This window comes from Rhodamnia argentea, chromosome 2 (assembly GCF_020921035.1).
Source record: "Rhodamnia argentea isolate NSW1041297 chromosome 2, ASM2092103v1, whole genome shotgun sequence".
Lineage (NCBI taxonomy): Eukaryota > Viridiplantae > Streptophyta > Magnoliopsida > Myrtales > Myrtaceae > Rhodamnia > Rhodamnia argentea.
The window spans coordinates 988641-1005711 of NC_063151.1; the positions used below are offsets into that span (position 1 = coordinate 988641).

At 37.8% G+C, this 17071-nt stretch overlaps 1 pseudogene; it reads left to right on the forward strand.

Moving 5' to 3' along the window:
- Positions 1-2619: 2619 nt before the first annotated feature.
- On the forward strand, positions 2620-5415 carry LOC115746346 (annotated as a pseudogene).
- The last annotated feature ends 11656 nt before the right edge of the window (positions 5416-17071 follow it).

The window sequence follows — 17071 nt, forward strand, 5'->3', positions numbered from 1 at the left end:
GGTATTAGGACATGCAGATCATGAGATTAGATCTATAAGATCGAATAGATCATATTACAAAAATGTAGGGAAAATTACTAAAAAAAGTCCTAAACCTATTGCAATTGTTCCAATTCAGTCCTAAACCTTTTTTTTTATTCAGTCATAAACTTTTTGCAATTGTGTCAATTCAGTCTATCCGGCCAATTTTGGCCGGCTGGCGCTAACGTGGACGCCGGCCAGCGACCTTATATTTTAATAATTTTTTGGATTTCTTTGATTTTTCTCCTTTTTTATTTTCTTTTCATTTTCTTATTTTTTTCCGCTCCCCTCCCCTTCCCTTCACGTCCCTATTCCTCGGCTTCAACTTCGGGAGTGCATGACAACCATTCTACTTCTCTGTTTTTATTCCAAAACTATTTATGGAATAGGTTTGGAACGTAAACTCGTTTGGTAATGTAATTCTATTTTTTTTCTGAAACAAAAATTTGTTCAAAAAATAGATTTGAAAGGGAAATCATAAACAAAAAATTTGAGCTTCTTAGAGAAACAGAAATCAAAATAATAACCCCACACTTTTTCTCAAATACCCGTCACGGCCGCCTACCGTCACCCCCCGCCTCACCGCCAATCGCCATCACCCGCCACCAACCACGGCCACCCACCGCTGGCCGCTGCTAGCCCCGCCGCCGCCAACCACCGCCTGCCAACAACCACCTCACGATGCCACCCTCCATCGATCGCCTCAACCATGGCCGGCCACCATCGACCACTACATGCCGCCAACATCGCCCACAACCAACCTTTGCCGCTACCAACCACTGCCCTTTGTCACCCACCACCACCCGCCGTCGCCCTCTGCCTCACTGTCGATTGCCACCAGCCGCCGACCTCTGCGGGCCCCCGCCTCCCACAGCCATGACCAACACCGCTGCCGCCGCCAACCACTGTCCTTCATCGCCCACCGTGGGCCACCACCCGCCGCCATGTGCCGTCGCCTCACCGTCGGCCGCCGCCACCCACCACCACCCTCCGCCAATAGCCATACCGCCGACTACCGCCAACTACCGCCGACCTTCGCTAGAGTAAAAAATAAATAATAATTTTTATTTTTTAAATGGAAATAATAATTTCTAGAATTATAAATTTTCAACTGTTGTCAAACGAACTTCTGTTCTAGGATCGGAAATTTTATGTCATTATCAAATGTATTTTTTTTTTTTGTTCAAAAATTCATCCGGAAACAAAAATAGAAAAATCCATTTCTAGCCGTAAATCTATTTACGGAACAAAATGGTTGTCATGCACCCCCTTCTTCTTTGCCTAATCCTATGTTTCATTCTTTGCATGTTCTTGGGTTTCAACTTCACCGAAGAAGAAGAACCTCGAACCCGGTGAACTAGACCCCACGTTCAACAAGACGAACCCAAACCCCATCGTCTCCGCCTTCACCCCGCCCCCACACCACCTCGTCGCAGCATCCGCCGCACCCCTACTGTGGGTCTACATGTCGAAGATCACTGCGCCGATCCACATCACATATGATTGCGTGTTTGCTGGACCTCAGCAAGGCTCTCGCCGGCCTCGTTATAACCGGGCGAGGGGACATCAAGCCTCGCCGGAGCAGATCCGGTGAAGCTCGACCTCTCTAGATTTGGGCTGGTGAGGTCGGACTTTGCCTTACCATGGTGAAGCTCGGCCTCGCCCGGTCCGGCTCGACCTCTCCGGATCCGGGCTGGCGAGGTCAGCCTTTGCCCCGCCATGGCGAGGCTCGACCTTGCCCGATCCAACCATGGCGGGGTCGGCGAGAGGGCTCGCTGGTCATCTTCTGGCCGGTCGCCGGCTGTTGGAAGTAGAATGGGAAAGGGGAGGGGGGAGGTAGAATGGGGAAGGCAAAGATGGAGGGAAGGGGAAGAAAAAAAAATTGAAAATAAAAGGGACAAAAATTCATTAAAAACTCATTAGAAATTAAAAAAATTATTAAAATATTAGGCCGCGGCAGGCCAGGCGTCCACATTAGCGACGGCAGGCCAAAATTTGCTGAATGGGCTGAATTGGCATAATTACAAAAGGTTTACGACTGAATCAGCAAAAAAAAAGATTTAGGACTGAATTGGCACAATTGCAATATGTTTAGGACTTGTTTGGTAATTTTACCCAAAAATGTGTTGCACCCGCTAAAATATTATCAGAACGATAATACCAATTCCAAATTCTTGAACCGCGACCGACGCGTTGATCTTTTCAAATTAGGTTCATTGGCATGTGCTATCAAGCGAAAGATGGTTGATTTAATTTATTGCAGAAGACATGAATTGGAAAGAAGCCATCACATATAGCAGAATTCGGAAGAAACATGTGAAAGTGACGTATCTTGATCTAGTCTCACATTTATGCTACTATCTGTGCATCACGTACACTGATTGTTGCTACTTAAATATGGCCCCGTCAAGCCTTTCTTTGACTTTTCAAACCTACGAGTCTCCCGAATGTTGAAAATCTCAACTATTCTTGACTCCGCAAGGTGATTTGAAAGACCTCTCGGCTATAAGCTGTTGCTGTTCAGCAACTTATGACGATTTCAAGCCTATAAATACGTGCCTCTTATCCAGCTTCTCTACAACACAAGCCCATTTGCAATTCAATATTTTGCTCAAAGCCTCTCTCTCTATTTCTCACTCTAGGAAATAAGAAAACCACATACTTTGCCTGAATTTAGGTCCGCTCGTATTCATTTCTTCACCACTTATCGCAGAATAAGGTTTCCGATTAGTTAGCAAGTACACCCATGGAAAGGACATTGAGCTTGCCACTTCAACCTCCGACTTACGGAAATCTCATAACTATTCTCAGTATTGATGGTGGAGGGATAAGAGGACTTATTCCGAGAACCATTATCGCTTTCTTAGAGTCTAAGCTTCACGTTTCTACTTGAACAAAGCTCACTTTTTTAATGTACGCATGCCCATGTAACCTGTGATTCTTAACTAGAGAACACACACACACACACACACATATATATGTACATGTGTGTATGTGTGGAATGCGCAGAAAGTAGATGGCAAAAATGCAAGGATCGCAGATTATTTTGATGTTATTGCTGGAACAAGCACTGGAGGTTTGGTCACTGCCATGTTAACTAACCCTGACGAGAACAACCGCCCCTTATTCACTGCAAAAGATATTAAGGATTTCTACCTCGACAACTGCCCTAAAATCTTTCCTCAAGACAGGTTAGCTTAGCTAGCTGATTCAATTTATTGAGGCAATTTTAGGTGTTGTATTTACAAATGATTGTTTGACTATGACATTGGCTCTTCTTACCTAACATCTATCTTATTCGAAACTACACAGTTGCCCATTTGCTCCTGCTACGAAGATGATCAAAGCCGTGATGGGACCAAAATATGATGGCAAATACCTTCATAGGCTTGTCAAAGAGAAACTCGGAAGGAGAAGATTGCACCAAACATTGACAAATGTTGTGATCCCTACATTCGACATCAATCGTCTTCAGCCAACCATCTTTTCTAGCTACGAGGTTCATCTTTCTTGTACTCGAAATATAATTCGCTTTCTTCAAATATCGTTTCTTGCGGGTTACATGTAGAAAAGTAATTAAATAGATGTGCTTTTCTTTTCTGGATAAATGAGCAGGTAAAGAAAACGCCGAGCATAAGCGCCTTGCTCTCGGGCAGATGCATCTCGACCTCAGCAGCACCAACTTATCTCCCAGCTCATTACTTCGAAACCCAGGACTCAACGGGAAAAGCGAGAGAATTCAACCTCATAGATGGCGGCGTGGCTGCAAACAACCCTATTGAAATATAACACGGGAAAACTAATCCAGATCTTGCAAATAAATCAATGCGAAAAAAATCCAGAGAAATAATTATGAACAACCGAATATCGGTACCTACATCCATGGGAGATCCAGCAAGATCAATCCACTATAATTAGATAATCAGATTTACAATCGCTCAATACACTCGTGTTTCTCGCACCTAAATTATATCCAAACTCAAAGTGTTCACAAATAAATAATTTAATTGGATATAATAAACTCACGCATAAATCGCCGACGAATAGAGCCTCCAGCTAAAAACAAACTCTACTACGATGAACGAGTATTTCTCTGCATTGGTTCCCCTTTTTTTTTCCCTTCGTACGACTGCTCTTCGGCTTTTCTTTTTGTGCGGTTCCTTGTGTTTCCTCACGTACGGCTTCTGCAGAGATAAAGAAAAGAAAACCTAGTCCTTTTTTATTTCCTTTCATCCCCCACCCCTGGGCCCACAAACTTTCCTTTTGTACGCATAAAGAAAGAAAGTGAAGTATCTTTCTTTATGCTAGTCAAAGATATCCAAGACCATTTGACTTGGTCAAATCTTCTTGATAAACACCAAATATAGATAAGCCCATTCAACAGAAAATACAAAAACTTGAGGTGCAACCAATTATGGATATTTATCCAAATTACGGAAAGACTCGGGACATAATTAACAAACCCAGTATGCATGGCTCACTTTCCCTATTGTGGATTTATGTGGATCGTGACTTGACGACTCACAATATTAAATCACTAACTTGACGTTGTTCAAAATAGACCTTGGTTGCGATGGGGGAAGTGGCGAAGGAGATCGTGGGAGGAAGCTCGGATTTCTACCCCATAAAGCCGATGGATTTACCAAAGGTTTCTGGTCATATCGCTCGGGACCGGCTCGCCAAACGTCGAAGGGAAGTACAATGCAAGTGAAGCCGCCAAAGGGGGAATGCTGGGCTGGCTGAGCAGCAATGGTGGTAGCCCATTGGTCGATGCATTCATGCAAGCGAGCGCCGATATGGTCGATTTCCACCTCTTCGCAGTCTTCCAGGCACTACACTTTGAAGCCAACTACCTCCGAATAAGATTCTCAAATTTCACTTGCGTAACATTGACCTCGATGTCATCATCAAGGATTTCTCAGCTTAAGTCGACCCACTATATGTTGATTCTCGTAAATGAAATTCGCAGGGTGACACATTTTAACATGTGTCGTGCCATCCGTCAATGTCGTGACAAAAAAAAAACCTGAATGATTTAGTCAAAATTAGTGAAGCGCTATTGAAGAAACCGGTTTCGAAGGTAGACTTCGAGACGGGTCAATGCGAGACATGTAAACCAGAGACTAATGAAGAGACTCTTAGAAAGTATTGAACTATTAGAACGGTGAAATCAAACCCTTTAGTTGTGCGGTTGAGGTTACTTAAGTGCAATTATCGAATTTTTTTTCAGGTTCGCTAAGCTGCTTTCAAGCGAGAGACTACTTCGTCTTGCGAGGTCGCCACACGGACATAATTCCACAAATTTGAAATGATGCTAGTCGTGGACTATTTCTGCAGTCTCTGAAGATTCTTATGGGATACGTCATCCATTCTTTCATTGTTTTTGTGTATAGGCATTCTCCTAAACTTCTTTTGCTCTTTCCATTCTTCTCCATTAGATTCCGAGTGGAAGTTTGCTGGCCCATTGGATGTAACTTTTTTTTAGCTATAATACTTCCGGATGATTTTTTTTGTATGTTGGTCTAAGCTTGCATAGCATAATGAAATGAATAAAAGTTCTCATTGCCTCAAGCTTGTGACCTGGAACGACAAAGTTATCAAGTCATCTCCAATCGCTTCTTTGTAAATTTAAAGACCTTGGAAAGAAATGTAAATAACAGTTTGTAAAAAGATACTCTATGAGATATTGGTAAAATTAGAAAAATGAAAAGAGTTGGTAACTAACTTAAATAATGCAAAACTAATTAGTAACTTAATAGTAGAAAACTGTCGACATGCAAGGTGAGTAAAAGCGGTAACTCAATTAAAACAGAATAAACTGGTGTGTTTACAAAAAATAAAGGTTAGTAAGTAAACAAATAAGTAGTTAGTAATTTAATCGGAAAAAGTTGGTAAATCACATTAATATATTTGCAAGCTTTATGTAATAGCTGGTAATTTGAAGGCATTGATAAGACTGATGGATTAAAGTGGGTAAAAAATAATAATTTTCCTAGAGAAAAGACAAGTTTGTAACTTAGGAAAAATAAGAAATAATGTTGGTAACTAACTCAAATAAGACATAGTAATGCAAACTATTGGGTAACTTGATCGGAGAAAACTTGGTAATCACTTGAATTGTGATAAGAAAGTTGGTTAGCAAGAAAACTAAGTAATAAAGTTGGTAAGCTTAAGACAAAATAAATAAAGTTTGTAAACAACTCAATTGGGAGTTAGTAACCTAAAATTAGATAGCAACTCAATGAGCAAAAGCTGGTTAGTCGTGCAAATAAAGGTTGATAATTCAATATAACAATCTGGAAATTTAAATAGTTGGTAAGAAAGGTAAAAAAAATTAATAAACGGCCAGAGGATTTTTATTATTATTATCAAAGAGAAGAGGAGATGGGAATTTAAAAAAAAATCCATAATTAACTCAAATAAAAGTTGGAATATAAAAGTAGTTAGTAACTCAGTCTAAAAGTAATTGAGATCAGTAATTTCTAAAAGAGTTGATAAATTTAAAAACTTGGTAAATAAGGTTAAAAAAAAGTGATAACTCAAAAGAAAAGTTGGTAATTAAGAAAAACAAATAAACTTTGGTAAGCAACTTCAATAAGAGTTGGTAAACCAAAACTTGATAGTACATTAATGGAATAAAAGTTGAGAAGTCACTTAAATAATGCTCGTAATTTTATATAATATATGATAAATTAAGGTGTTAATAAAAAATTTAAATAAAGGTTTGCAAAAAAAAAAAAAGAAGTTCTTTTGTCAAATAAAAAAGAAGTAAGTAGTTTGAGAAATAGACAAGTAATGGTCATCAACTAACTAAAATAAGTGTTTGTAATGCTAACTAGTCATTTATTTGATTGAAATAAAGTCGATTATCACTCAAATTAAGTTGCTAATTTCTAAAATTGTGATAGTATATTTAACGGGTTCATAAGTAAAGTAAAGGAAAGTTCGTTAACAAGAATGTTGATAAATTTAAAAACAATATTGGTAAACAGCTCAAATGAGAGTTGGTAAACTAAAACTGGTTACTAACATAATGGGAGACAAGCCAGTAAGTCACACGAATAAAGGTTGGTAAAAAAAAATTCAAGATCTATGTAAAACAGACAAATGAAAGGTTGTAAAGGTTAATAAAGTTTGATCAATTAAAGAAAAACACATAAACTTGGTAAATTGCTGAAATAAGTGTGGGATACCCAAAACTAGTCAGTGTCATATACTTAAAAGAAAAAGAAAATGATAAGTCACTCAAATAAAGATCGATAAATTTAAGGCTGTAATAAGAAAGGCAAAGAAAAGTCGGTTAAAAAAGAATATCCTTTACAAACTTTCAAAAAAGTGTCGGTAAGTTCATAAATGTGTCAGTAAGTTACCATTACTTTACTGAAAAATCAAGAAAATTTTTCTCCTCCTTTATATCCATGAAATGTGCCTCCACATATATCAAGGATATTTTTTCTCCTTGATCTCCGAGAGGGTGGCTCAAATTTTCACCACCTTTGCGTGTGTAGTTAATCAACTTAAACCACTCTTGTTTTCCTTATGTATTTCAGTTGGTTGAACGATTCTTCACAAAGGATTATTCATTTGTCCCTTACTTCCTTTCTTATTTTAGAAAATATCACAAATAATGAATGTTGACACCTAAATTTTGGCTTTTCCTTTTAATCGTTTATTTTGCATAAAAATCAGGAATTAAACTTTAGTTCCTACCAAAAATAATTAACTTAGTTTTCATATTTATTTTAGCATATATCGCATTCACATTTTCGTTGGTCTAATGATGGATAGACTTAATTCAAGGTTTTGAACTTAACTGAATTATCTGAATTGAGCTTGTGGCGAAATTTTTAAAGAATATGGGTTGATTTGAACTTGATTAGGTCTAATTAAGTCCTTCGGGGTTTAATTAAAAAAGGTCTTGTGATTCGGGGTCTATTTCATAAAGTGTCATAAGTTAGAGCCCCTAACATGACCTAATTTTTTCTATATAAGCATCCTTATGCTTCACAAACGGGGAGGAGGCCAATCTCAATTATCACACACGGCAGAAAATAGAGAAATGTACGTGAGAGAGAGAGAGAGAGAGAGAGAGAGAGAGAGAGAAAAGGGTGTTTCTCTCGACAGTTTTCTCTTGATCAAGCCATCCAAGAGTTCAGACTAGCACCGCCAAGCAACTATTATTTCGGCTCCGTGCGTCCATGCCATGAAGATCGGTGTTATCGAAATTGTTGCTCTCTGAAGGACTTCCACGACAACAATCCAGCGAGTTTTGACAAGTCCACGGTTCCATGTCGACATGGTGACAAGTACTCGATCAATTCCAAGTGGCGTTCTTGCTTCCTTAAAGTCCACGGTCAAAGAAGATTTTTTGCTAGACAAAAGCCATTGTCACATAAAATTCCAAGGAGCTGCTGTCCATGAAGTAATTTTGCTGCTCTTAGGGGCTGTTCTACTGCTGTTTGGAGTTAAAAACAGCACCGTTTAGAGGCGATTTTCAGGCAAATTCGCAGCTTTTAAAGTGCAGATTTTTGGGCTCAATTCAAGGTAATCTCTATATACTTTTAGGATCAATTCGATGCTTTTTGAAGTGTTTGCTATGCTGTTTTGCCACTGTTCACGTGTTGTTTTCATCTGAAACAAGCTGTTTTTGTGGAATTCATGCTATTAACTCGTGGAATTTTGCGGGAGCTAAAATGGTAAGTCTTTGACTTGTCTTAATCGCTGTTTTACATGTGTTAGATGTTGTTTTGATGCTATCATTGAGGCAAAAATGCAGGTTTTCGGAAATTTGAGAAGCAATTACTTTTGCATGATATTGTTAGATGTCCGCCCTAGGAACTAATCAACATTGATGCTCTAACATTAGTTGTGGATTAGGTTGTGTCAAAAAACGACATTTACTATACTTAGGTAGTCATAATGTGTTGCTAGAAACCGCTTATGACTTGTGGGCCAAAAGGGTTTTGGGCACACTGCTAATGTCTAGTGAACCTACGGGGTCGCACACAATAGCGAACCGAGTTTATATTTTCTCTGTGCCTTGATTTACTTAAGAAGTAGATTTTAATTTATTCTCTTATTCTAAATATCTACGCGATCGTTCGTGTTATGAGATAACGATGAAACGCACGATTGGAGATAGACGGTTTGGCGGGCCCGAGCCGCCCGGCCCCACTTCTTTTATTACGCGTAAATATTGACGCATATATAAAGACGTGGAAAAACCCTAGAGAGAAGCATGAGAATAAAAACGCAAAGAGCCATTCTCTGTTGAGAGATCTTTGAGAGAGTCTCGATGATCAAAAAGGCAATCAAGAAGGAGAAGTTCCAAGATCCGTAAGCTAGCACTTGGATCGTTGGAGACGTCAATTCGCGTGTGTGGATACCGGTAGAGGCGCAACACTTGGGGCGCTAATCCATACACAACTGTTCGTCAATTTAACTTCGATCTGCAAAAGGTACGCCTTGAACTTCGATTGATTTCAATATACGCATGGATCTAGTCTAGGGTTTCGGTTTAGACTTATATTCCGCTGTGTTGTTACAATGCCGAAACCCTATCGGATATAAATATCAAAACCTTAATTTTATCACAAATTTCGAAAATTGGTTTTAATTGGACTCATTGGACATGATTTTTCAGAATGAAAAAATTCTAAATCTAAATTAGGAAATTTTATTTCCCAATAGGCAACATGTATGTTAAGTTGGATAAACTTATCCGTCGCCATTCGGATACGAACCTCTAACTTAGTAAAGATGGGAATTTAGTTAATCCGATCTATTGCCATTTAGATCCGATTCACTATCTTCAAAAAGCTAAATTTAGATTTATGAATATCATTATTTTCGAAAAAATACAAGATGTGGATATTCATGTCGATTTTGATCCTATCTTTCTTTACTTGAAATATGCTTTCTTGGTTGATATGTCTCGATTTAATTCCATATATTTAAGATACCTAAAAATTTAGTAAGATACGGTTTCTCAGAAACCTTATCTAATTAAAATTTTAGGAAGATATGGTTTCTTAGAAACCTTATCTTATAGGACTTTTTGGAATAAAATCAAGATAATCAAATCATTCATGCATATCTTTAGATTGCTGAAAAATTCACAAATAAAAAATTTTGTTCATATCTTGGATTGTCTCATGCATATCTCAAATGTCATATTCTGCATATCCTTGTTTGCATGTCTTTGCATCATATCATATCTTTTGAGTATCACTTATCTCACCTTCCATTTTTAACAAAACACATATTCTTCGCAAATCTCATGTCACATCGGCATCCATGATTTTCGAATATCACTCATATTCTTGCCATAAAATTTAAAAAAAATCACATCTTGCATATCCCATGTCATATTTTTTGCATAACTTGCTATATCTCATGTCATCTCTGCATGTTCCATAGCGTATTTTTTGCACATCATATTTTCTAGAATCATGGCATCTTGCATATCCATGCTTTTTCGAACATCATCTATCCTTCGTCCATGATTTTCAAGTATCATATGTCATATTTCATCTCATATTTTTCATATCATTTTTTTTAAATATCACTTATTCCCCCCATATTTTCGAAAATTGCACATTCATGCATCATTATTTTTTGAAAATCACATGTTGTAGAATATTACTTGCCACGCCTTATTTGCTTATCTTTATGCCATGCCATGATATGTTATGTAATGTGAAAAATCATTTTTTAGTTCATGTATCTTAGGATAGTTAATTAAACTTGCATGTTTAATCTATTTGCTTACATAATTGTTTTGCATGCTAGCTATGTCAATTGCATGATTTTCACATGTGGTAGAATAAATTGTCTTGCATTGTGCCCATCTTGCATGTTTTAATTTGCTAGTTAATTCTTGCATATAAGGAAATATGATCCGATTTTGCATGATTTCACATAGCATTCATATAATTCACTCCTTCATTCAAATCATGCATTCATTTGAAAACACAAAAACACCTCATTTGAACTTAAAGTGAATTCAATCAAGCTTGGGTTGCCGACCTAGGATATCTCATGGAATTAAGGTACCGAAAGGGCATTAGCTTTAATTAGTTAATGTAATCAAGTCCCCAAATCCACAATCTTTGGTTCGTAGAAATAACAATAGTTCTCCTGCTATTTTTATTTAGGTTTCTAATCAACCTACCCAAAATGGTTAGTTGCGACTCTAAATTCTAAATCATTCTAATTAACCAAAGTTGCGAATTGGTAAGGCTTGAGAGAGTCCGTATTAAGTTGGTCATTAAATTAGCCTGATAATCCATTTACCTAAGGTCTTAACCGATTTTTAGGTCGCGACAATGAAGGAAAATTTACTTTTTTTTTCAACAACTTAAGGAATTTCTTTTTTTTAATAAAACCATATATGCCAAAATCAATGAAGAAGATTCTGTCCTTTGCCTTGTAGATGCCCTTGAGGAATTTGCAGTTTTGATTGCACTGCAGTTCAACCTCGACAAATGCCAAATATTTCTCTCCGGTTAAATGAGAATGAGAAGCTCCTTATATTGAACCATAAGTCTTTTTCCATAGGTGCCCTCCCTATCAAATATTTGGGTGTTCCTTTTGTTACTAAAAGACTCACTCACACAAACTATAAGAGTTTTACTGACAAGATATTTAAGAAAATTAAAAGCTGGGGCATGAAGCATATGAGTTATGCAGGGCATTTGCAATTAACCCAATCAATCCTCATCTCCATCTGCACCTATTGGATACAAATGTTTTTACCTCCAAAGCAAACCATATACGAGGTTGAGAAGACAATTCATCAATTTACGTGGACGGGCAATACAGTAAATCACGAATCACACAAGGTGGCATGACAAGTAGTTTGCCCATCTAAAAAGGAAGGAGGATTAAGATTTCTCGATTTGAACATATGGCATGAAGTATTGTTAGGTCGAATGTTGTGGAACCTCATCAATCGCTCATCCTCTTCTCTTTGGAGTATTTAGGTTCACACAAATGCAAAGGCACTCCAATTATGCAGATCAACATTAGGGGCAGTATGGCTTGGAGTAGGTGATGTCTCCTTAAATTGTGACCTATTTTAATCTCAGTTATCCACAGATTAGGGTACTGTTGCCGAGAAATTTATGATAAACTCAGACATGTGGGTCGGGTTGTAGAGTGGTATAACCTAATTTGGACCAGCAGTATTAGCAAATACTATTTTATTGGCTAGCTTATTTGTAGAAACAGATCGCCAACAGCAGCGATCATCGATCAATGGATGGCTTCGGTTGATATGTAGTGTAACTTCTGCAAAGCTGGTATAGAAGATTGAACACATTTATTCTTCTAGTGTGAGTGGACAGGAAGCATATGGAGCAATATCCTTGCACAACTTGTGATTAGACGTCCTTTTTAGGAGGATGGAATGAGGAACTTCAATGGATGATTAGGGCAGCAAAAGGAAAAGACTTGGCGGCAAGACTCCTCAAGGTATCATTTCTAGTAACCATATATGGCATTTGAATGAATTGCAATCGTAGGCGGTTTCAAAACAAGTCAACCGACATCTACATTATTTTGGCTAACGTGCGTAAAAATGTTAGAGGTAAAGCTTCACTCTACCAAAAAAATTAGTCCTACTCAGATAAATGTTATTTTGGCTACTATGTGGAGACTACCAACCTTCATCTTTTCGAATTTCTAGCTCCCTTTGTAATGCTAGAGGATGCCCCTAAGCTGATGTACTTCATTTGCTTTATAATACTTACATTGTACACCAAAAAGAAAACCAGTGAAGAAGATTAATATAACATATGTTTGCTTGCTAGAGAAAAATCAAATTTAGATAAGTGAGCAACATTCACGATAAACCCAAACCGAAACACGACCCTACCCGACATCATTATAATACCTATAACTTGACTCATTACCCGACCCGAACAAAATCCGAACCAAAAATACTCGAACATTCGGATCGGTTTGTATTTTGATTGAGTATATTGTTCGGTTTTGACATCCTATCTAGAATGGAAACAAAAGTTTCTGAATCGCACTAGAGGCAATACCCGTGGACTTTTAGCAGAGCCACCACCTACAATCACCACGTGCGAGTATATAAACAGTCAAGCTCCTGATGAACTCCGAAGACTAGCGGATATTGTAAAATAACCTGCACTATACCTCCCATTTTATTAAACTGAGGACGAAGTTCTTCACGGATATGATGACCAGACCAGACCAGAACAGAAGCAAAGTTTAGAACCGTGATCCAATTCTCACGTTTTAATTGACTATGCCATTAAGGAAAGCATGCAACTCTGGGACGATGACGAGCTTAAATGGTAAAATAATGGAAGAGCAAGAAGTTATGCTTTTCCAAATTAGGGTTCCATGTTTTTTTTTTGCACCAACGAAAAACAAGTGGTATTAGGACGTCCGGATCACGAGAATAGATCTATAAGATTGAATAGATCATATTACAAAATATGTTGGACCCATAAAAAATTATACTTTTCATGTATCGCGATTGATTATGTCCATCATATCATCTTTAAGTTCATATTTATAATATATCTTGTCAGGAAGATGTTTTTCACCCTTTTTATGGGAATTCAACACGCCATCTTTTGCGTGTGACAAATACTTTTTGACTATGGTTGGCATTGACAAACCCGCCAACTGATTGCAAAACCATTAGTTCCTTCGCTTTCTAGTTGACCTCTAATAAGAGTGTTTTTGGGTGGTTCTTGAAAAAAAATCAATTGATAGTTTCTAGGACCAAAACAAAACTAGGATTTCATGCATGTCTTGGCGTACGAATTATTTGAAACAATTTGAAAAGAAGCACTGTCCTTTTACCATTTCTTTATGCTCAAATAGGCAGAGTTCCGATCTCAAAAGAGATAAGAACAAAGAGACATGTTCATCTTCATTATAAAAGCTAATCCTTGGCTCTAATCCGGTTATGGAAAGGACAGGAAGATCTTAACAAACCCTTATCAATCGATTGAGTTTGAAAGCAACACAACGAAGAAGATAGGAGACATTAAGCAAAATTACACAGAAGCGAAATTGAACTTATCAACCAGCCTTGGTTCTAAACCTCCGAACGCCATTTTCAATATTTGAGTCACTTCTTGCTTCGTCCTCTCGTTATCTGTCGGACAAGAGTTTTACTATAGCGTCTCGCGGCTTTCGACACTGTTGACACCTAAATTTTGATTTTTAGAAAATCATTCATAAAAATGAGAGTTATTCATAATTCTCACAAAAAAATAAATTTTCATGCATCGCATATTTAATTTTCGTTATGTCGGGTAGGTCCAGAGAGGAGTCAATTGAGCATGATTCCAACGGACGACCGAGTTAAAATCGACCCGAAAGTCATTAGGGAGGGTGCGGAATTTTTTACTATGATTTTGGACTCAAAACAGCCCGTTTGAGATCTTAAAATTGCAAAAAGGCCTTAATTAATTACCCATTTTATTAGTTAAGGTCTAGGTGAGTCCAGAATCACAAAACGAGCCCATAAAACATTGAAAAATAGCCCATTTCTCCCTCCTCATTCATTTGGCCGAAAATTGTAAGAGTCTAAGTCCAATAGGACTCCTCAAGCTCGGAATTTTCGATCTAACGATCGACATCTAATTTGAGCTTTTAATCTAACGGTTTAAATAAACCCTACAACTCAAAGCCCTACTCTTCTATATAAATACATCTTGATGCCTAGGGTTAGAGGGAGGATTTTTTTGCATTCAGAAAGTTGAGATTCACGTGAGATTGAGGGAGACCAAGGAAAAGGCACACACGGCCGGGAAAGGGCAGGCGCGAGAAGAGAGAACAAGGCGCGTTCGAAGCTGCTGTCTATAGGTATTCTCGCATCGAATTGGCTCGAGTTTGCCCTCGCGAAATAAGGTAACTCTCGTATACTTTTAGCTTTGATTCAAGCTTGTCCACTGAATTCGTCGTTGCTGTTTGTTTCGCACCGAGACTCGTTGTTGTTTCATGCTATTTAATGCTAAAATTCGCCACGGTTTGATATCCGATATTTGCTGCTATCAATGGTCGGAATTGCTGCTGTTATCACCTCTGTTTCACGGTGCTATTCGTTTTATTCTCACGCCGAATCGCTGTTATCTTCCTTTTGAAATCGCTATTGTTTTCATGTCGAAATTCTTGCTGTTTAAGATGTTTTTGCATGCTGTTAAGTGCCGAAATTTGTTGTTGTTCATGTTGATTTCTATTGATTTTCCTGCTGATCTTTAGTGCTGAATCAGAAGCCGAAATTAGTTGTTGTTCGGATGTATTTTTTTCTCTCTCTGGGCGCTTGATGAAAGTTTTTGCTCGGCATCTATAAATCAATCCGAATTTAAATTTACTGCCTTCCGAACCTCGTGCATGTGCGGATTTTTGGTGCTTGGTCTTGATTTCTTTTTTCTCATTCTGGCAACTTTTTCTAAATCCGTGGACTGCTGAAAATCACTTGCTCGTTTCTTTATTATTCGATGGACGAGATGACTCGTGGAAATTCGGTTGCTTGTTTCGATTTGGTGTCCGGAACTACGAGATAATTCTGTTCATCAAAAAAAAATTAGATAGGGATTTGTCAGATAAGGCAAGATAATGTTTTAAAGGAAATATCCGATGTTGTCTCATAATCTTCGAATGGTTGGATCAGAATTTTTTTCGAAAATCTGAACATTTTGGATAAGATCACATCCCGATTGAAAATTTCAAACATATCTTTAAAATCTGGGAAATTATCTAAAAAATGCCTCTCAAATCTCAAGAGATAATCTTTCCTATTTTAAAAGATATGAAATCCTTTGTGGATAGGAGCTTATCTCCTTGAAAATTTCAAAATCCCTTAAGGATTTTAAAAATTCAATAAATATTTGCACATCTTTAAACAAAACCGCCTATAATGTATGCTCCCTGGTGCTTAGTCCCGTCGGAAAATTAAATCACACGTCTTAGCCACGATCTCGTGGAATGGGATGGTGATTTAAATATAGAAACTCGTATTCTGCCCTTTGGCGAGAAGGGATGTTGTATTTCTATATATTATCCGCATACTGGCTCGAATCTTCGAGGATGTAGCGGATAAAATCTCGCTCCGGCCCGAATCTTCGGGAATGAGAAGATTTATCGGAAAATCGGATTTAAAGGTACATTATGGGCATTTTTGTTTAATTTTGTTCAAATTCATCTGTTTCAATTCAAAAATCCGAAAATATAAAAAAGAAATTAGAATCACAAATCATCAATCAAAAAAAGGCATTTTCATGAAATTTGGTACCGAAAGGGTGTTAATTAAAAATTAACATAATCAAATCCCCGAACCCTAAACCTCCGGTTAGCAGAAAATAAAGTATTCTCCCGTACTTTATTTAGGTATCTAATCTACCTACCAAAAAAGATTAGTGGCGGCTCCTAAATCAAAAATCAAACATAAGTTGCGAATTGGTAGGGCTTGGGAGAGTCCGTATTAGGTTAGTTAATTCATCTAATTAACCTAATAATCCATTAACCTAAATTAATTTTTAGGTCGCGACAAGCGTCTCGCAGCTTTCAACACTCGACATTGTCTGTATTCCGATTCTCGTGGAAAGCAACCTCTAAGAGTGCGTCTTGAGCTACCACCAGCACACCGATCTTTTCGTTCTCGGCTCAAATCATTTTCATGGCGCCAATTCACTCCCCTTGTTGTACAAATGCATTAGAAGTCGGGGTTAGTTGCTTCCAAAATGGAAAAAATTACTAAAAATGTCTTAAACTTATTGCAATTGTGTTAATTCAATCCTAAACATTTTTTTTAGCCGATTGAGTCCTAAACCTTTTGCAATTGTGCCAATTCAATCTATTCGGCGAATTTTGGCCTGCCGGCATCGACGCAGACGCCGGCCGGCTGGCGACATGATATTTTAATATTTTTTTGATTTTTTTTTCTAATTTTCTGATTTTTTTTATTTTTATTTTTTTAGTTCCCCTTCCCAGCCCAGATCTGCACTCTCTCCTCCTCCTCTTCTTCGTGATCTGCATTTCTACGTTGCTACAGTTCACCCCC